This window comes from Patagioenas fasciata, chromosome 10, assembly GCF_037038585.1.
Source record: "Patagioenas fasciata isolate bPatFas1 chromosome 10, bPatFas1.hap1, whole genome shotgun sequence".
NCBI classification, from domain to species: Eukaryota; Metazoa; Chordata; class Aves; order Columbiformes; family Columbidae; genus Patagioenas; species Patagioenas fasciata.
This window is the reverse complement of record NC_092529.1, coordinates 21,185,501-21,207,889: the sequence shown is the minus strand read 5'-3', so window position 1 is coordinate 21,207,889 and position 22,389 is coordinate 21,185,501. Positions and strand designations below refer to the sequence as shown.

The following is a 22,389-nucleotide window of genomic DNA, read 5'->3' as shown; positions in this document are numbered from 1 at the left end:
TTATCTACAGAGAGGAAAAAAAAAAACCTTATTCTGATGTGCAGCAAATACAATGGCTTCACCCACCGAGATAATGCAAGAGAATTGAAGATCTCCTTCTACCATCAAGCACCTGCTTCTTGTGAGAAATGCAGTTTTCAGTTTCCTCTTTCATGAATGCAGTGGGAGGCCAAAGCATATTTTTCTTGTCAAGTTTTTACCTATTTTGTGAGCTTTTAGGTGGCTTTTTGGCACTGGGAGCTAAAGGGCAGAAATATCAGATAGTAGCTTTTCCACCATGCTGGAATGTCACATTCTTTCTTCCTTGGGCTCTGCAATCTGCAGGGTGTTTGCATAGTAAGTGCCATGTCAAGTCAAGGTTAAAGCGGGATTATTTATTCCATTTTTCAACTCAGGATCAAAGTACAATGCACATTGTATGGAAATCACATTTGAAACAGCTGAGTTCAATTACCTTCTCAAATAATTGTCAGGAACATGCAGTTGCTTTTGAGGCGGAGGGTATTACTTACAGGAAAACCTGACCTTGGTCATACTCACATGGCCTTCCGATTTCAATGCATGGCTCTTCAGGCAGAACGTAAATCCTGCTGAGGGTCAAATCCAAGCTGCTCAATAGCAGCATCAGTCGGTCAGGGGCCAGATACTGCCAACTAATCAGACATCCTGCCATTGGGTTCTTGGGAAAAGGACTTGTGCCAAGCACACCCGAATGCAGTTTGCTTCTGTATTTTGGCTCGTATGTGCTGGTCATGACATATCCTGAGGGTACTGCAGTCCAGCTCCGCTTATCCCCAAAACCAAGCTCCTTGTCAGGGCAGTTTTTGAGCATTGGCAGCTGCATCCAGGGGAGCAGCCCTGCGGGATGCCTGTCAGCACAGCTGCAGAGGCATCACTGTTACCTCCGAGTTTATATCTCAGTTCCAGAATTGCACTTCTCTATTTGTTCCTCCCAAGGACAACTTTTAAACTTCCCTGATGCTGGTTCCAGGTGGGTGGAGGGGTGGCAAAAGGAGCTGCTTTGATTTAAACGAGTGAGGGGGGCAGTGCTACTTTGTCTGCCTGATTATTTATCTCCCTAGTTACACACAGCACTTGCTTTCTCTGGAGTGATTCAAGCATATCATAACCTCTTGCTTTAGCTCTTTTATCACACTGGTTTGCTGCTACAGTTCGGTCAGAAATCTGTCTTGGCCTCTGCGGAACAGAGGATGTCATCTCATTTTATTTGGCTTCAACGTGCCTCCCCCGTGTTTCTTCAGGTTTCCCGTTTATCACGCAGAAGGCTCTGAGAACTGCATTGGATGCTTTTTGGCTGGGCAGAATAGGCTCTAACAGTACTAAAAGCCTCCTTCCAATGTCAGCTAGAGATAAATGGGTGTGAGGACAGGTGCTCAGCAAGGCTTGCTGCGTCCTGGAGCGTGCAGTTGCTGGGGATGCAAGCGTCATCTTACTGTGCTCAGGGATTCTCAGAGAGGTTTTAACCAAAACATCCATTGATTTCAGCACAAGCGACAGCGTACTCAAGGTTTTTCTCGATCCTCCTGCTCTGCTATGGATGCATTCACATATGTGAACACTAGAAGTGATGTACGTGAGATCTGAGCTCAGATTCTGGGTCAGTGCAAATCCCGAAGTCTGTAAACAATGTGAATTTTGCATTATTACAGTGGCAACCATTTACTTCTCTCCTTCTCAGGTACAATTACATCTCCCACACCTGGTACCTCTCATTACTCCCCAACATTTTTTGCCGAGGGTAGGAGTTTGCCTCCTCATCACCTGCTCTGGGTAAATTTGGACTTTCCTGAAGGAATGCTGGATGCAGCATCTCTTGGATGGTCCTTTCGGAGGTGATGTGCAATGTAGAAGAAAGGACATACAGACTAGACAGTGGTTGAGATTTTGGGAATAAGGGCATGACATAAAGAGGGGAGAATCATCTAACATCTGACAGGGCAGCAGTGGATTCATCCTGGAGCTTTACCCTTGCCAGTTAAAGCAAATACATAAGATTAGAGAATCTTGATTAGAGCATCTTATAGTTTTGGATTTGCCAAGGACATTCTGATCCTCTCACTGAAAAGTGTCCATCCAGCAGGAGTCTTGGAAGCTTAGTTTGCATAAAAGAGCGTTTGTGTGTGCGGAGAGGGACAGGTAGCAGAGAGGTGCTAATGTGGCAATTCCTTCTGGAAAAAAGTGTACCCAGACCCGAGGTTTTATTTTACAGCTCCTGAGCTGAGCTCAGGTTGAGAAGGATTGTTTTCTCCCTCTTTGTGCATCTCAAACTTTTGGGAGAAGAATTTATTTCATTTCATTTCATTTCATCTGATCCTGATTTTTGCTAGTTTGGAAAAAATAATCTTTGACTATTTTGTAACTTTGTGGATATGTGTAGGTGCATGGCAAGAAGCTTTATAATTCTAGAAATTATGACAAGGCATCCATAAAGATGAGGCTGAAACCCTATTCTGCAGCGTTGTAGCTTAAAGGAGTGTTATTTAATACCTATTAATGGAATCACTGAAGCATAAATACTCCCAGCTCAAACAGATTTTGTTAACTCCTTTGTGCTGGCAGTTTCAGAGGGGGGCGGCAGATCATTCACAGCTGTCTGGCAGGACGCTCTTCCTTCGTTCAGTGCAAGGGTTTGTGTCATGGGGGCAAGAGCTGGGCTGGTGGGCAGGAGGAGGAATTGCAGGACCCCTTTTGCAGGCTTAGTCCTGGTGTCCTCTGGGCCACAGAGAAACTGTGCTTGCAGCTGTGACTGCAGCACAGATGTTTCCAGAATAGCTTTTGTTCATTATATTTAATAGGGAGGGACTTCATCCTCCCTGTGAGGGATGCTGGGTGTGTGGGCATTGCAGTCCCTGCCTTGGTGTCGCTGCTCCCTTTGGAGGGGCGAGCAGTGCAGAGTCACGGAATTTGTCCTGCCTGATAGTGAGCCTTCAACAGAGCACTCCTGGGCTTTTTGAGTATTATAGGTACTGGAGAGAGAGGTACCACCAAGGGACAATGCAGTACAGCCAAGATCAGGACCACTTCTTGGGGTTCCTGAATCTTCGCAGGGATTTGGAAGATCCTAGAGCTGACAGCCCAATAATGCAGCTGTCTCAGTCAAGTGTCCCTGAAGTCCCTTTTATTCTCATTTCATGCTGTTTACTCATGGGTTCAAAGATCCTGGGTACAGCTCCTGCCTGTCATGGGACTGGCATATAAATACTTACTGTTAAAAAGGAAAAATAATGCATGTTGGACAGTTTGCATGCAAATTTTTGGGTAGTTGTGGGACACAAGGATGTCTTTTCATGCCATTCTTTGAAACACAGGATTAAAAGAAATATAGAAGTTGAATTTCCTGGGCAATAACGTGATTCCAGAAGTTAAGGCTTAAGAAAGAACAATTGTTAATGTGAAACTGATAATAAATGAGAGTGAGCAGATTTATAATCCATTTGCTTCTGGGGCATGCCTACACAAGAAATGGAGTCAAATTGTTCTGGAGACTGATTTAATTAAAATTGGTACAAACTCCCTGTGTGGACTCTAAGATAGGTTAGGTCTGCATTGTGCCGTGAAGTGTGATTCTTGGCATGTGTAGACAGGCCACAGATTGCTAATTATAATAAGTGATGAAGCTGCACCAGGTCAGGTTTCTGCCATGCAGCATCTAAGCACAAGCTCATATGGCATGTACCAAAATCTGTGCTGTGTCCTCTGCCTGCCAAGCCAATCATTTCAATGTAAGAGTCACACCTCAGTGATCTTTAAGAAACACTGAACTAAATACAGTGACAAATAGCAGCAAAAATATGTTGATCATTGAGTTGGGGCTTGTTGTAGGGCCAGACCTTCAGCTCCGTCAGTGGCAGCTCAGGCAGAGTTTTCACATCATGCTGCAGCCAAACAGGATCCTTGTTTTTCTCGAGGCTGCAGATTCTTAAAACAGAAGAGATGCTTCGACTTCCTCCCAGTGCCACTTACGCCTAAAGAACTGCTCTGGATCACTGCTCAGCAAAGCAGAGTGCTGGCTCCAATAACCCCCCATCCCCAGATTTTCCATTTGAAGGCTGGGAAAAGCTCTTTGGCATCCCTAGGGTGTCATCAGAGGAGCCGTGAGGTTGTGGGCAAAACGAGGGACTGGATCTGAGTGCCGTGTGCTCGCCTTCTCTGGAGATGAACTGTGTCTGTCTAGTACTGGAGCACTTGGGATCAAAAGCTTCCCTTACATAGCCTGAGCCTGTTCAACAAAGCGTGAGGATGGTTTCTGGCTCGTCTGCTCGTTCAGGCTTTTAATTAGTTACCAGCTATCCTCATGGTGAGGAGTTAGTGCCTGGTGTTATTGAGGTACTTATTCAAGCATTCACGTTTATGCGAATGTATTCTTCCTATATTGGATTTCAGGCAGTCACAAGCCGTAGTAAGGAATTAAATGTCATGTAAAGAAGAAATGCAACCCATTGATCAAGATGCACTGCCCCACCAGTCTATCCTGGCTGTGAATTGGCTATCGTCTCAGCCACAGAGCCTGGTTTTTGCACGGGTCCTGTCATTGCAGTGCTGCAAAATGTTTTCGGGGCTGGTAAATGCACTGCTTGACTGCTTCCAAAGAACTGGGCTGTGGGCCTGAACCCCAGAAAGGTGAGGACACATCCCACTATACTGAAAGACAAGTTCTTAGCAAAACCACAATACACAAAAGCACTCAGCAGCTTCTTACCTACTCCCACAGTGCAGCAGCTGGGTCTGCAATCATTCCACACCCAGGTCAGAGGACTGGGCGTCACCAAATAATCACAAACAGACTCAAAAGTCAACTAGACATAATCAAGGAATGTATTTTTAACTGCAGAGTTGAGATGGAGATAAGGAGCAAGAAAGACACAATCTATTTCCCCCTTTAAACTTGTCGCACACAAGGGAGCAGATCTCCCCGTGATGTAAATCAGCGCAGCTCCACTGACTGGAGAGAACAAGCATGATTTATCCTGCCTGAAGGCCTGCACAGAAGGTGCTTAAGGTTTCTTGCAATTCATTGGAGACTTGTGATCGTCCTCTGGAGTGATTTGCAGCATGGGCAACTTGTAATTACAAACACTTGATAAATCTCCTTTAGAGAAACTGAGGAGTTTGGTGAGATGCTTGACTTGGTGATGGCTGATTTCACTCCTTGTAAGAAGGCTGTATTTCTGTGATTTTGATCTCAGCACAAAGGCATGGTGCAGCAATATTATGGAAAGAAGTTCTGAGGGTTCAGCCAAGCTTTAAAGTATTTCAAGGATCTTCTTTGTCTTGTGGAGATCAGTGGGTTCCTTTCCAGGCAGCTGAAAAGCCTGGGGGAAACAAAAGGAACCTATTTCAAGCCATTTTTTGAAAGAACAATACCTCTGCAACACCTGACACCTTTTGCAGCTGGTAAATACCATTCCCTATCGGCTACCTAATCTTTCTTAGCAGTGTTATGCCACCTACACCTGACCACCAAATTTCCACTCTGTTTGCCTCTGCTGACATTTATCTAACAAAGAGCCACTAACTGCTCTTTTATCAGCACAAGAATGAGCACAGGAGGAGACAAATATGATGGCCACCATACAGCAGCACACAGAGATATGCTGCTACCTGTATATCCAGCCTCTGTAATGGTTATATTGAGCTATTGCTCAGAAAAAAAATGCTGCCAGGTGCTTGGAATGATATAACTCTCTTGTTACTGGGAAAGAAATGGATGCTGTTATATACTTACTCCTTTCTCTGCTGGATGTCTTATTCTTGTTAAAGGTTTCAAAATACTCATGATATAAAGAAAACACAGGGCTTTGGGCATGGGCTTTTCTGTCAGACATATCTAAATATCACTTCTGTTGCCCTGTAATTAGCAACCAATTAACATGGGAGTGGAGCTGATAGTCTGTTCTTTTTTGTCTTGCTGTTTCCAGTCGTGTGTGGGGACTTGTGGGTCTGACCATGAACAGGAGAGAGGAAGAAGAGAAGGTCCTCCTGCAGAGCTCAGCATGTGAGTGGAGCTTTCTGGGTTTCCCGTTCTTCCCATATACTTTTCAGAATCTGAATTTCTTAGGCAGCTGTAAATATACACATCTGGCTGGTTGGTGCCAACCACTGGGAATGTCGTGTGACTGCGGTGCTCGGTTGTTCTGTTGGTGGCCCCGTGTGAACTTTGGCATTAACAGTCACGCAGAGCCTTGCCCTCCTCTGTACCCCAGAGTCAGATTGTGGAAAACTGTCCTGGTCCCCTCTCACTTGATGTCTGGTAGAACTGGAATGTGACTTTTCATCAGAGTTCCTGTGATCTGGCAGCTTCAAGCAGCTGAAGAATTTAAAGCAGTTTAACAAAGACAGCTATCTCCTGGGGACAGAGCTGCCCTGAGAGCCAGCTGGCAGTGAAGGCTTTAACCTTGATTTCAGTTTCTACAGAAACATGGGGCTTTTCTGAGTTTATAAGAGTGGGAGGTGGTCAACAGGATTATATTACCATGTTCACCATGGTGAAGAGCAAGGCTTCGTAATGAGACACCCATGCTTAATTAGAGCTGATGTTTATTAAAGATGTGTACAATTTTGCTAGGAGGCTGTTAGAGTAAAATGCATAAGGAAAACAATCACATTGCAAACAATAACAAGGTCCCAGAATTGCCTTGAACTGTGCAGCTGAGATTCTGAAGTACTCTCTGGTCATCTCTGTGTTAAGACTGAACTGCTGAGTTTTTTTAAATTACAACATATTTATGAAATGGAACAACATTCCTAATTGCTCATGTGTGCTTGTATGCTGTCCTTTGTGCAATATCTTTATTCAATTTGAATAATTTTTCACTCACACTGTGCATATAGCTTATATATGGTTTTGGAGTATTCACCACCCACCTTTTTGCGGTAAAAAAAGTCATGGCCAAGCCCAAGCAGCCTTTCTGGGAAGGGAAGCCCTGTGGAAACACAACGAAATTATGGTTCAGCTAAGATAAGTCCATTTCAGTAAGCTCAAGACTTTCCTCACAGTAACAAGTAAACTTACCCAGGCATTGATGTTTGAAGGTTGTGTTGGGATTTCCTGTATTGTTTTCAGAGTGTTTTTCTGGATATCCATTATTAAAAATTTAGCAACTTGCCTAGCTGCAGGTTAGTAAAGTATGAACTTTCTCTGAAACTTTTTAGAAGCTGAAGTGCACTGAGAATCCCCTCTAGGTGCTGTGTACTCCCAAAGCAGGAGTATGGATCAGCAGAAAGCCTTGCTGGTTTGGAACTTTTTGGAGAATGCCATTTTACTAAGAGTTTGGGCACCATGTCTCAGAGTCATTTGCGACATAATGAAGCCATTTCAGCATCACTGCAGTCATTGATTGCTCTGCAAACCCTAGACTATTGGAAACTGCGAGTACACGGGCAGATGGGGAATCTGATGTGGATTCTGCTGGTGAGTGAGGGGCAGAGTGTGGCTGTGCCTCTGTGAGAATCAACGATCAGAACAAGCACTGAAAGCTAATCCATAAGATGATTCATGCGATAAGAACTTATCAGGATGATGAAGTATGTGAGGTGTGTGCGGTCTGTTGCAATTAATGCACAATGAACAAGCAAGGCAGATTCTGGGTGTTGGTATTCACAGCCACGCTATGTGGTACATGTATGTCAGTGCTACTGACAGCGTGGAGAATTCAACAAGAATCAAAAACTTCCAGTTGTTTGGCCTTGGTCATTAGCATTTAGCAAGCCAGAACAGCCTCCTTCTAAATAATTAAAAGGTTTTGAAAACATGCATCATAAACTACAAGATTTGCTCTTCAGGGCCACACAGTTGTTACATTAAATTGCCTGCCTAGATCATCAGGTTGTAGGCACTGGTATTTTACATACCTGTACCACCCTTCACATTCCCTACTGGGAAGTCTTGCAGATTTTAACAAATTTGCAATTCGACTAGAATGAAAAAATGCAAAGCCATTCCAGGCAGACCTTTGAGATGCTATAATTGGAAAACGCGTCTCAAAGCTAGGAAAGGGCAAAGAGTTTTGCAGTAAAATACTGATCGCCCAGAGAATTCTAGAAGGAGGGTTTGGAAACTGCAGCAGCTTAAAGAGAGGGTTTTTCTTCAAACAGTAATAAAGCACTTGGAGTATCCCTGTAACTTTTGTGAAGAAAATGTGTCTCTGGAAGCCGCTGCACTTGTCTTTGAGTGAGTTATTGCCTCTTAGCAAGCTTTAGGGTGTTGTTGAAATCCTTCCTTGCAAGGCTTAGGGATGAAGACAACGGTTTCAAGGATCACACTGCAATCATCCCTGTGGGCCCTGGCACTGGGGAACAGGAGAGCAATGCCGACCAGTCTTCTAGGTCCAGAACTGCTGTCCTCGTTTCCCATAATTTCCAACATAATGAGCATCTAAGTGTCAGGTAAGTTTTAAAAAGAGATGCTTTCTTAAAAACAAATAGTCACTGCCAGCAGGGTTGCAAGCTGGGACTACTAAACGATGATCTGATGAGGATAGTTAACTGCAGATGGGATGTGGATTTCACTCTAATAGTTTATCAACAGCAGCTTTCTGCAAAGCTCTTAAGTGTGCTGCCAAATCCAGCTTCCAAAGAAAGGAAAGTAATACAAGTCCAAATTAATGTCTAGCTAATTACCTGTTACCTGAAAAAAACAGTGAAAACACAGGGCATTGTGTAAGCCTTGTTTTGTGTCTCTTTTTCCAGATACTATGCTTGTTTGTTCTAAACATATTTTCTTCCTCGAAGAGCTCTAGTAGACTCTACAGGATATATTGGTCTTTTGATACATCCAGAAGATACTTCTGCAGTTAAAAGGAAAATATAATTTAAAAAAATGTATGTGTGCACCCCGGTTAGCACTTCCTGAAAGAAGGGAAAACCTATAAGGAAAACAGCAATGACTTATGTCATGCAAACAATTATTTTGTCTGCCTTCTATTTTATTTTGAACTCCCTTTTAAGCAACCCTATAAGTCTTCTAATGCTGATATCTGCTCTTTGGTCGTAATGTTTCCCTGCTGCCTAGTTAAAGTAAGGAGAAAAGAAGCCTCATGTTCCATATGTTTATTGAGGGAATTTTTTGTGTGTGCAGTTCACATAAAATTGCATCCATTCGGCTCATGATCCATAGTGCAATTTCATTAACAAAGCAGCACTCTACCTTTCGTGTGTACTGTTATGCTTTAGGCCCATTCCTGTTGTTGTTTCTCCCATAAAAATAGAAGTTTTGCAGGTTATTTAGTTTAGTTCATTTCCAGTTCTATTTTCTTTGTTTGTAGGCCAAATAACTTTTTAGAAAATATTTGCTAGAGTAATTTTCGTTTTTCCATTTAAGATAAAACTTTTACTGAAAGTTGAATGCATTTATTTGCTCAAAATTTTCAGTTATATAAGTTGGGAAGTTGATATTTCTTTCACTCTGTTTTCCTCCCTTCACCTTTGAGAGCTGAAATTCATATTTTACAGCAAATTGTATAACACACATGGCATTCTCTGCCATTTCTGTGTAGGACCAATGGCTCCCTATGCATACAGGGTTTGTAAAGCTCTTGATTCAACTGCAACTATGTGTTCTTCCAAAACAAGGACAAATAATGGCCTAGCTCCAAACTTGCTAAGACAGGAGCACAGTTTTCATAGGTACCTCAGATTCAACAGTTCTTCTAAAGCCAGTGACCACTGTTCCTGACTGAGCTTGTTGGGTCTAACATGGTGCTGTGTTGTTGCTTCACAAGGACATCCCCGCGGAATCCCTCCATAATTTGTGACATCTAGAAATTACTCATTCAAAGTAAAGCATTCCACCTTGGCAGACCTACCCCAACGAGTGTCCAGCGAGGACACTCTACAGAATTGGTGAGGTTTAATGGGACTGAGTTCTTCATTGCAATACAATGGCTGGACCAGCGACCAGAATTTCATTTGCCGTCCAGTCTACAAAAAGTCTTTCAGTGGTTGGGCTGCTCAATGCCTGAGGTAACTGAGAAACATGGCCTTGTGGCTTCCACATACTCTCCAGCCACCTTCCACAACCCTCTGGTGTCTCTGGGATCCAGGGGCCGTCCTGCCTTCTTGTGCTTTCTACAGCAGCTACAACGGTGAAGTTTTGGGCCATGGAAAAGCAATAGTCATATAAATGATAGTAATAAGCTGCCTCACTGAGCGCTGTTGGCACTTTTGTGTCATAAAGCCTGTGTTTTTTTAGGACTAAAGGAGGAAACTGGAGGAAAACAAAGGGAGCAAAAAAACTCGGGAAGATTTTCCTGCCCTGAAGTGTGGGCTGGGAATCTGCCTGAAACGTGAGAATGTATTAGTGGAAGCGTGCAGCAGAAAGGCATCTAAATGAGACTTCTTGGTGTCATGAGAGTGGCTTTCCAGCCCTCATGTGTCACACATGCAGCTGTTTATTCAAAGAAACTGGAAATGAGGGGCTGCTCCTTCCCCTCCCAGCAGACAGGCGGCCGGGCCTGTGCCTGGGGAGGTCATCAGGGACTTTCCTCACCTTTTCCATGCACTTCTGTGTTCCTCACTCTGGCATGTGGAGACAGTGCCCCTTCCTAAAAAAAACATGAGTGGACATTTGCTGAGACAGGTTGCCAGATTTAATAACTAATGTGCAGGAGAAAATCCTGCGTCCCTGTCCTCTGACCTGAAGGAACATTGAAATGTGGCACATAACACCACACACATGACCCCTTGGAGGTGATTGGTAGCATTTGCCATTCTCTCTCTTTCCTCTTGTTTTTCTAACCTTTTCATTTCATTCCGATATCTCCTGTTCAGCCTGTTTGTGTGTCTCTACCCCTGGCTTTTAGAATATATTACCTTGAGTTTTAGGATATATGTCTATTTCCAGGTACAAAATTAAGATATTGCTAAGTGTCGTCATAGATAATAATAATATAATAGTAGATCCCTTTGTCTGAAATGTGCTTTTAGGTATTACCTTGGTCAGTAATTTAATTGAATTGGATAGTGACAACACACTGACATTGTTAAGGTTAATGACCCAATGATTTACAAGACAAGGCACATTTACCGGCAAATGGATTTTAGTAATTGTTCTACTGAACAATGAGAATAACAATTTGCACATTGATCCACAAAGTCCTAGAGCAAAGCCTCTGTTCTTATTTTGCCAGTGCCCCTGTCCATAAATTCAGTGTCATTTACAGAATGTTTTCTTGGCCCTGCTGTTTTTCAACTGCTCTGCACTGACTTTCAAATTATTTCCTTCAATGGGATCCACACCTTCTGCTGCCTGTACAAAGCACAGCTGGGTACAAGGATGGCAAGAAAGAGTAGAGGGAGATGGGAGGATGTGACCTGTCCAGGTAGGACAGGGTTTGTCCTGGCTCGGTTGGTCCAACAGTTTCTCCAGTGGGTGGTTGCATCTCTGTGACACGTGTTTGATGTCTGCTTCAGTAGATTTGGATTGCTCTGTTTGCTTTGCAAAAATGCTGTGGGAGGCCATACTGAACTGGGTAGGAGAAGTTACCCTTATTAAAACTTTGTAATCTTACACGACGCAAAGCAAAAGTGTCTGTTTTCCTGCAATGTTTATTGCCATTGCTTAGAGTTTGCTTGAAGTTCTTTCTGTTAATTCTCTATCAGTTAAATCCTAGATCTTCTAAGGGGGTTTTGTGGGGTGATGGTTGCTCTTTGTGGGTGGTTTTTTGTTGGTGTTGTTTTTTTTTCGGTTGGTTGGTTCATTGGGTTTTTTTTTGTTTGGTTGATTTTTGTTTTTTGGTGTGTGTGTGGTTTTTGTTTTGTTTTGGACAGCTGGGTTTCTTGCTTTGAAACCCATAATCGGCCTATAATCCATTCATTCATTTTGTTTAAATTTTTTAAATATTGTGACAAAAGTAACTTTACTGAAGCCTGAAATTTTGTGAATGGTCAAGACTGACTGAAAAAGACCAAAATAAGTCTTCAGCCAGAGCCTTTAAACTCCTGGATATTAACTTTTGAATTGCTGGTTAAAGATTCTGATTGTAAGAGATGGTGTTTAACATCCTTATCAATTAATTATTACTGGAAAATGAAGCATTTAATCAGCATTGATTGGTCATAAGGCTACTTCACTGGCATTAGCTGAAACACAGAAGTGTTTATTGAACATAGTTGTCTGTCTTGCAGTATTATTGACAATGTTATAATTTCCATAGTGGTAACAGACCAGTAGCTGTTGGTTAGATACTCTTCGTTACAACGCACTTTCTAAGCTTCATTTTATTGTCCTTAGTTTTACTGACCATTGATTTCTTCAGTTGTCCTTTTGCTTCCCTTATTAATTTTGTGTCATTCCTGACTTCTAGTGTATTGCTGCCAACTGTCTCTCTTTTACATTTTATATTTATTGGCATTTCCCCCTGTTTATAACTGCTTTCACTCCCCCATTATGCCACAATGAGATTGCTTGTTCAAGGTTTTATTGCAATTATCAGCCATGTGCTCTTCATTACACTGGATGTGATATACCCAAGTAAGACTGCAAGATTTGTGGCCTTCGGCATCGTATTCAATATAGCGTTGTGCTTAGGTCTCTATTGGATCTTAGAGAGCAATGTTTTAAAAGAAATATATACCTCTCTTTTTATTGTCAAAAAGAAAAAGCAAGAAATGAAGAAGAAAACAACAAACACTTCAAAATTCTCTGCTAAAATGACAGAAGCATGAACTAAGTTGAATTAACTGGCTTCTTTTAGTTATCCAATACAGTGATAGTGATGGTACGTTGGTGAGTTTTTTGACAGGTACACAGGTTATTTATTTCTCTCAGTGGGTCCAGAGCCTGCAGTTCAGGAAGATACCAGCGCTGCAAAGGTTGGATGGGATTAGTTCCTTTGTTTGCCAACTGCTCTCTGTGATTCCAGAGGGATCTCAGACCCTTAGAGGTACCCGAAAGAGGGGGAAGAGTGCAGTAGTGGAAAATATACTCTCTCCCTTGTCAAACTGATACTTTGGGGTTTAATCCTTTGTAAAATCAAGAAGCAAATAGTAGGAAAGACCAAGCTGTAGAGATTAAGAGAGTAGCGGAGTGATGAACAAGGACTTCGGTCTTTTAAAGAACCAGTCATAGCGGAAAGTTGAATGAAGACTTAGAAATTAATTAAGGCTTTGAAACTGTGTGTACAAATTAGAAAAGGAAGATACATGATACAAAGATAAGATTAAGAGAAGAGGAGAAACTCTGCAAAGAGAATCTGGAAGGTTATATTAACCTGTGTATCAAGTGTTTGCCTAATTGTGCAGTAAAGGGCTGTGCTATGTGTAAAAATCCTACATATTTCCTCATTTTCTGTGGCACAGGTTTTTGCAGGAGAAATATTCAATGAACCCATCTAACTTTTCTGATTGCATTTTAAACATTTATGTTTCTAGCCTCTACATCTAACAAAGCTGAGACTTTAAATGGTCTATGGTTTATTAAAATGTATCTTTTCTGACAGTCTCATCAGCGAAGGCGTACTGAGAATACTAACACTGAATGGGACCAAACTAGCATTTCATTCTCTTTTGTGCTTAAAAATATCTGAACCCTAGTCCGTCTGCCTTGACGGGTGGTTATTTGTGATCTCCTGTCTCCAGTCACTTTCCTATGGCATTCCTATTGTTATTAATTTTCATTCCTGTTTTCACAATAAACAGTATTACTGAAAAGCACGGGTTGAAGGCTCTATCCAGAGGTGCAAGCAAGTAGCTGCACATGTGTTTGTTGTTATAATTACTTGCCCAAACTATTTTAAAAGGATGTGTTACCATGTTAGAGTTAGATGGAAGAGTATGGTTCATGTAACAGAAAAAATTACAAATGCTGTAAACTTAAGGAAATGATAAATATATAATTTCATTTAAAAAATCATAACTGATGGCCATTTAAAAACTTTAAGGAAAACAATCAGGAGTAAATTTGGAGATGCTTAGCAATTCAAAGCCTTCATGTTGGTTATCAGATCACTGTAAGCAACCTTTTTCTCACAATCACAGGGAAATCAAAACTGAGCTGTTACAGGAAAAAAGTGCTTATGGCAATTACGTAAAAGAGAAATCTAATCAATGATGCCCATTGATTTCCAGCTGGGATATTTACATTTCCGAATTTCAGGAAATTTTAATGTCAGATTACGCATAGCCTGACAAAGTAGTGCAAAAGTCAGCTTGGGCCCAGGTCCAGGTTGTGAGCAATCTCGCTGTTCTGCTGTGGTCCATCCTGGAGAGTCAAAGTCATCCCTGTGCTTCATCTGAATTTTTTGCGTAAATATTTTAGCCAATTCAGAGGGTCTTGTGAGGAAGACGTACATGACATCATGGTTTTGCTCGAACAATATTCATATTCCTTTTAGGTTCAGTGGCGGTGTGTTGCTTTTTTCTCCCTGGAGTGTTGGTATCTAAGAGAACAACACACAACCCCAGGGATTGTTTTCAGCAGGTGTGATGAGGCAGATATAGGACATTTGGATCTGCATTTCTTTAAGGACATTTTACAACCTCAGGAAAGACCAAGTGACAAGGTCTCAACACAGTCTGAACAGAGCTGGATCAGAGGCTAATGCCTAAATAGATGAGGCAGAGTATTTATGTATAAGGAAACTGTAGTCAATAGCATGAAAACAGTGGAATGCTTAAGGAAGCTGAGGATGCAGGACAAATCCCCAGGTCTGGTCAGCAGAGACTTCAGGGAGAATGATTGCAGGGGAGTTTGTGTTAGGTTTAGATAAGGAGAGAAGGGAGTCAGATGAAAAAGGTAAGATCAGATCTGCCGGAGAGCCCCGGGGCAGTCCCTGAAGATGAAAGCAGAAAGGGCAGAGAGCAGCACTGCTGTTGACTTGGCTTAGCAGGAAGCGTTGTGCCCATGGGATAAGCGAGACAGAGGCGCTGTAGGAAGGGTGAGATGCGGGGGAGGAAACGGTGTTGACATCTTTCGCCCTTTCTTTTCAAAGAAATTGGTCAGCAAGAGCAGGTGAGCTGCATCCAGTGAGCAGCTGCAGTTTTACTGCTGGAGGTGTTGAGCAAAGCGACGCTGCTGTAACACAGCTGCATATGCCAGTAGGAGACAGGTTAGAGAAGGATGCAGAGGCAGCTCTACCAGGTTTTGTGGACTCAGAAATACCCAGTGGCCAAATATAATTCCTGAGTGTTCAGGAGTGCAGGAGCAGGCCTGGATTTTGTGCAATTCTTACAAAACCTGAGTGCAATGGGTGGATTGCTGTCATTGTTCCTGAGGTCTGGTGAGTTCTCCCTTCAGGGACAAAAGCCAGCTTGGTTCTTCCTGCTAGATAATTTTCTCTCTTTGCCCCAGTAATCAGTCCACTGTTTCCATTCCCGGGCTTGTCAGCAAGCGGTACAAATCAAGAGATCTGCACTAGGTCGATTTTGAATTAGTGAGTTCGACAAATGTTTTCATTTGAGAAGGCAAGCAGCCTCATTGTGCTGGGTTTAACACAGACACATCAGAGTGACAATGCTGGATTTAACTTTAGTTATCAACACTTTGAGCCTACATTGGTCTAAGTAATTGTCCTGTTTATACTCTGACAGGTTAAAATAATGTATTCTAGAATGAAAGTGCTTCTACAGAAGATGAAAAGCAGCCCAAGAGTGTTATCAGCTGCTACTAACTGTGACAAGCAGTGTGAGCTAGATGTATGGATAAATTGCTATTGCTCCAGAGGTTATTCCTATTAGCAGGAGACATATAAGAAACCCTAACAAGGCATTAATACCGTACAGCTACTAAAAAAGCTCATCTGTCCTATCAAGCTCAGGACTAATGGCACATTCCAGTGTTTTCTTGATATTGCACTGACAGGTGGTGATATAGACCTTTAAATAAAACAAAAACTCTATGAGGCTGGTGGGAAGAGTCAAGATTGAGAAGCTAATCTTTAACTAAATAAACATATTTATCTGAGATCTAAACGCTGTTAGGAATGATGCTTCTGGATTGCTCTTTACACAGAATCAAATAATGTTGTGCAGATGGCATCTTGGCAAAGTAGGCAATTTCTGATCAAATCTTCTGTCCCCAGAAAAGAGGTATTTTTTTTCTTCAGTAAGTGTTCTTGGGATCAAAACAAAGTGATTGTTTAAACATGAAGCGTTCAGTTTCCTTTCCATCTGGAAAGCAGTACTGAGAAATGGGGCTCAATAGCTGAATGCTTTCAGTTTTTAAATAACAGAATGTTTTTAAATAACAGAATCTGAGCTCCTGCCCTGGACCTGGTGTGAGTGCATTTCTATGGACTTGAGGAGCGTGTTCCTATTCGTGCCATTCAGTGGATTACTTGACTTGTGCCAATGCGGCTTGCATGAAAATATTTAGGAGGGGTTGGCTCACACATGGGCCAGTTCATCTATAAGAGAAATAATGTAGAAATTTCTTTAGCAGCAGAAACGTGCTTCTCTGGAATCACACAGAGGAATTGTAGTTGCTTGTGCAGAAAGGATGGGAATTTTTTGCCTTATTTTCTGGGAGAAGCTATGCAGAACTTTGTTTACCTTACTTAGGCTTGTGCTTGTTAGCCAGCATCATAGGAATAATTTCCAGAGACGCTCAGGGGGGTTGGGCAGACAAGGGACGGGAGTGCGCGTTCTCCATACCAGATGTAAGGATGGGAGTTAAATATTGATGGGCTAATTTCAAATGGGAGTTGCGTGTAATAGTAAGAGGGCTAAGGCTGAGGGAAAGATTGCTGCAGGCTGCTCAGTTCTTCCAGAGGGACCTGGGTTTTGAGGATTGAAAAGCCCTGCGATGGGAGGAGAGGGCAGTGCTGTGTGAACGGCAGACACAGAAGCTGGGAACTTTGCAAAGGCTTCTGATGGGCAGACAGTAATTGGAGGTTTGGGAAGGAAAGGAGAAAGAAGAGATGATGTAAATATGACAACAGCTACAGCTGCATAAGCAAAAGGGAAAATCATCTTGAAATGTGGAAAAATACTGAATAGCCGTATGAGTAGGAAGTGTGGGACTGTCCCTTCTGGGACCAGTGCTGTAGTTTTAGACAGTTGTCTAACTGGCCCTTTAATGTAACGAAATTCTCCACATCAGCTCAGTACTCACCTCTCAGAAGAGAAAACCTTTTAGTTTTATTATTGCTTGAGACCTACTTTACAGTAATTAGAATACAAAGCCCTTCTCCTGCTGTAAATTGGCTGCCTTTCTGATACTCTTTGCAACAAAGGAATCTTATAAATGTAATTGTATTATTATCTTGATGCCTTTGTAAATGGCCTTGCTGTAGGTGGAGTCCTGGGCAGACAGGGCTTGGACAAGAGCGGGGCTGATGCATCTGTTTCCTGATGCATGAGGTAATCCTAAACTGCAGAAGAATAAAAACGCTAAACGGTGAAAATAACATCAGCAGCTATTATAATTTTGTTTTCTTCCTTTTTTCCATCTTGTAAACTTGAAATAAAAATACAGAAGAGAGTAAAAGCTTTGCTTTGGGACAGAAGGCTTGCTGCTGGCTGGTGTAGCTGGAGGTGCGTGGCCAGGGTTGCCCAGCAGCTTTGTCTCGCCTGGGAAGCCGAGCAGCTTCCAGACCAGCTTGTGCTTTGGGAAAAAACACCCAGGAAGCTGAGAGTGAGGAGGTTATGAACACGCATTCACCAAGCATCAGCCCTTTCCATTGGCAGCAATGGGCTGTCCACTGGATCGGGCCTTAGTGATTAATGGGGGAACCTTCCCCTTCAAATTAGAGCCTCATAGTTGGAGGTCAGCCTGCAAAGACCAAGAGGGCAAAGAGGAACACCACACCAACGCTAGCTTGCACAGTGAAATAGAGCTGACAGGAACTGGGATTTGTTTACCGAGGGTCACCAACAGCACATTCATTTTATTTCTGCATTTTCAATATATGGCTTGGGTTGTAACATTTTACAATGCAAGGCTTAGGCTTGTTTTTTACATACTGCCAAGATGGGCTTATTTAAGTGTGTTTTCTGGCAAACACAAAAAACTCGGGTCAGGCATCAGGATCAATGTGGATTTTAAATGGCTGTCATGAATAGCCTGGCATTTAAAATGGGGAAGGAGTGTGAGCAGGTCAGCTGCACCTTGTATCCTCCTTGGAAGCTGCTGGTTGTTAGCCTGGTGTTTATTCATGAGGAGACGAGCGTTTCTAGGAGCACAGGTTATAAATATTTAGCACTGTCAGTGCAGAAGGAAAATATTGTTGGAACAATGTCTTCATTTGTCAGAGGAAGAATAAGGACTAACTTTTTGAGAGAGATCACAATTAAGTGCTCCCTGTGAACTGTTTCTCTGAAGATTTTGGGCAGCCAGATGCTGTTGCGGCGAGAGGGGTGAATGCCGATTGAGAGGAACGTGAATCCATTTATAAAGCCAGAGAAATCATTCTGTCAGGCAGGATATAGGTACACAAATTAAGCAGGTATCAACATTATATCATCTCTTCAGCAGCAGCTGCCTCTCAAGAGTAGTCTGTGGACAGGAATAGCTAAAGAACTCAGCAGGCTGTAATTTAACTCTGACAGCACGACTACAGGAGCAGTCACCTGCTAATAATAATGACAGGCAGTTTTTGCCCCACTGCCCTGAAAACGCCCTTGCCTCCTGTCACTGGAAACCATCCTGCAATTCCCCTGCACAGAAAGCTCCCACAAAATCCCTGAACCATCCATTGATGATATGGGAACGGTTGCAGGGCTCAGCCACATGGAAGGGGCTTCTTGGCCTGAAAAGACAACACCTTATTTCAGAGTAAATGCCAAGATGGACCCTTCCATGTGAAGTTTTAAATTGCCAAAATAAATTCTCTGTTATGTGGATGCCTGAGCCCTCAGTAGCACAGGGTACTCTGTGCGAGTTCGTGTCTTGGTGGCTAAATCTGGGGAGTGTGGAGCATCTCCCGTGTGAGGAAAGGCTGAGGGAGCTGGGGCTCTGGAGCTGGAGAAGAGGAGACTGAGGGGGGACTCATTCATGGGGATCAATATGGAAAGGGGGAGTGTCAGGAGGATGGAGCCAGGCTCTTCTGGGTGACAACCAGTGACAGGACAAGGGGCAATGGGTGCAAACTGGAACACAGGAGGTTGCACTTAAATTTGAGAAGAAACTTGTTCCTGGTGAGGGTGGCAGAGCCTGGCCCAGGCTGCCCAGGGAGGTTGTGGAGTCTCCTTCTCTGCAGACATTCAAACCCGCCTGGACACCTTCCTGTGGAACCTCAGCTGGGTGTTCCTGCTCCATGGGGGGATTGCACTGGATGAGCTTTACAGGTCCCTTCAACCCCTGACACTCTGGGATTCTGTGATTTCACAGTTTGTGTGGGACACAGCAGACCGCGGCAGCAGCTCTGCAAGCCGCAGTCTCCACGAGGAGCATAGAGCATGAGTATGTGCGATGGATGAAAGGAGGCTGTGATGAGCACAGGGCCACACTTGCTTTGGAGCAAATCCAGAAGAACGCTGCAATTTGATCCCCAGCCTGATGCCTTCTTGCTGAACCACACCGGGGGGTGGCACAGTGCAGCCCTGAGCTGCTGGGTCTCCTGCTTTGCTCTGAAGATTTCTGTTGCCCTCGATAATCAAACAGGTTGGGTTATTTCCAAAGGGTATGGAATTGGACTTTAAAGCATAATTAATAGAAAAATATCCCTCAAAACATTTATTAAGTCAAAAACTTGATGTTGAGTAACAATAATTCTGATTGTAAACATTTGCTCTCTTTCAGAATTCTCGGTTTCACATTGGAAGATGATAAGTACATGCTTCAAAAACTATTCTGTACTTAGTATTCTTAGCCATGGTTTTTGGCTTCTGACATTTGGAAGTAAAGTTGAAAGTTGCTGATGAAAATTTCAGTTATTGCCCTCTAACTTTTGACAGCATTTTCCATAGACCCTGCTATGCCCAAACTATTTTCTACAGAGCCCATTCTTTGAAATTCAGTCACTTTTGCTTTTTCCTCATAAACATGTATGAGTCTATGTCTGGCTTTTGGTAAAATAAGAATAAGGCCTATTCCCAGCTTAAATCTTCCTAACATCCACATTTCTTGCTAAGCCTCTACTGCTGCTGAATTTAATCTACTGTGAATTATCAGAATTCAGCTCCTAGTTTAAAGTATGTCTGACCTCTGGATGTGCTGTTTTCTTTATTATTGTTTTTGTGTGTTTGTTCGTGGACATTTTATTGTCCAAATATTCTTCATGACTGGATCAGGATCTCTCAGCTTGTAAGCAATGGTTGCTGGTAACTGAGAGGTCTGAATAGCTTATTACTTTGACATTAAATGAAATGTCATTTTAATCCTTATTATTTTCCTCATTATGCATTTTTCATCTTCCTGGAAAATACTGGAGCTGTTAGCAGTTTTGGAAATGGGTTGAAAGTTTGTATTCTTGCATTGTCCTTTCTCTAACCTCTGCCGAACTGCTGTTTTGTAACTTTTAACAAGTGCAGTAAGTGACAAATGGTATCCCTCGAGGTTTATTCATTCCTATTCTCATATACCACCATTTAACTTGATTGATTTCAGCACAGTCTCCGGCTCCTGGAAATGCTCCCCAGCCGATTCTTCGAGGGAAACAGCCACCCCGTAGGAATTTTTTAGGTCCAGAGCTCACAAGATCAGCCCTGTCACCAGGGTTTCGGGTACTGGTTAAGCAGGTGTTTGTTCAAGGTGGGGACCTGCTCTGGGAGTAAAATGCAAACCGTGAGGTGGCTGTGGCCACGCAGCTTTGTGCTCAACCTGGTTTCTGTGTCTGTCCCTGCCTTGTCCTTGCTTGGTGAGTGCAGATGGCCCCTCTTGCAGCCCCCTTCTCAGATGCCTCCTTACTCCATAGAGAACCATCCCTTTGAAGACGATTTCTATTGATGCAGCTGTGGTAACAGAAAGAATAGAGATTAATAGAGTGGGAACTTGATATTCTGTGGAAAGGTGTAGAGTGGGTCTCTTAATATGGCCGTTTCCCATCAAGGCCAGACCCTGTCAGGCTCCCAGACTCACAATGTCTCCCACATTCCTGCAGGAGGTCTGCCCTTTCTGCCATTCCCCCATTTCCCAAGAAGCAGCGCAGGTCCCAGTGCAGCCTCTGGTTAAGACAATGGTGGTAAAATTACCTGCAGGATGCATCAAAAAGAGTTGAGTTTGATAACAACTTTTTTGTAGCTGTAAGGTCCTGGACCATAATAATACAATGTTTTATGGACACTGCTTACACCGCTTGTATGGCTGTAGGATAGGAACGGTGCTTTTTTTAAGAGAGGAGAGCCTTGGGCTTCTGTCTGTTTATGGGCTGATGTGCTGGTTTGAAAACGAGCACTTGTATCTTCAATGGGATACAGTAAGCAAATGTGAGTTTTCTAACTGAGGGCTATATTGTTCAATACACTCTCTATGACTTATTTTCCTGCCACCCTTCACCCCCGCTGTTTGCAGTAGATCTGCAGTCGCCCTGGGTGCTCCCGGGGGAAGATGTGGAGGGAGCTCCTGGAGGGGCGATGTTTGCTTTGGAAGAAACATACATTTTCAAAACAAGTTTCCCTCACAGATTCTAAGACTTCTAAATAATTATTTTCTTTAAGATGGATTTTCCCACCCCCGCGTAGCATTCCTGCTTGAATTTATTTTCTGTAAAAGAGAGACATTTCAGTTCTAAGAATATCACCTTGGAAATTGGCTCATTCGCAGTTAGGGCTAAAGAGATTATTTTGGCTTTCAGTCCTTCATTCTGGGAAGAATTTCTCTCCTCCATGGAGATGGAGCCCTGTGCCTTCTACACTATTTCATTTACTTTTGCACAAGCAGCTGTGGCTCATTGTACCACTGCCATGAGTTCACTACCCAGCTCTGAAGGGAAGTCTGTAGCTTTTGCGACCCATCCAGCCCAACCTTTGGAGCTTGGATTTGAGGTGCACATCCTAGCAGGAGGCTCATGCATCTCCAAACAGCTTTTCAGCCCTTACTCTCTTTGCAGTAGCCACAATTTCCCTGGTGTACCATGGGTCTGAGCGCAGGAAATCTGCCAGCAGCACAACCGTCTCCCCTGCTCCCTGCCTTTCCAAACACAAATACTTTTCTTTCGGCACCGAGAGAGGTATGAAACCTGAAAACCATTTCTAGAAGTTGTCTCATCAGATAACCAAATTGCAGTGAGGTCTTTTTAATGCAAGCTGAAAAACACTTTGAAAATAGTTTACTAGGCATTACCATAACCGTTATCTCTGAACGCAGCAGTTGGTGTGGAGACTGGTGGTGAGAACGTGCCAAAAAGTGACCATCCTTCACCATTTCTCACCCTGTGTTCCTGATGGGCGGTGGACTCTGGGCAATCCATGGACTTGAGGGAGGTGTAAGACTGTTAGGATGTTCCAAAGCTATGGAAAAGTGTGCAGAAGAGCAATGCCCTTCCATGCCCTCCT

At 43.0% G+C, this 22,389-nt stretch overlaps 1 long non-coding RNA gene across 1 annotated transcript in view; it reads left to right on the top strand.

The window, feature by feature from the left end:
• The first annotated feature begins 5,949 nt into the window (after positions 1-5,949).
• Positions 5,950-22,389, top strand: part of LOC139828742 (uncharacterized) — a 72,293-nt gene continuing 55,853 nt past the window's right edge. The window contains exon 1 of the long non-coding RNA XR_011740633.1: positions 5,950-6,016. This is a non-coding gene — a long non-coding RNA (uncharacterized lncRNA). The remainder of the gene's footprint in view (positions 6,017-22,389) is intronic.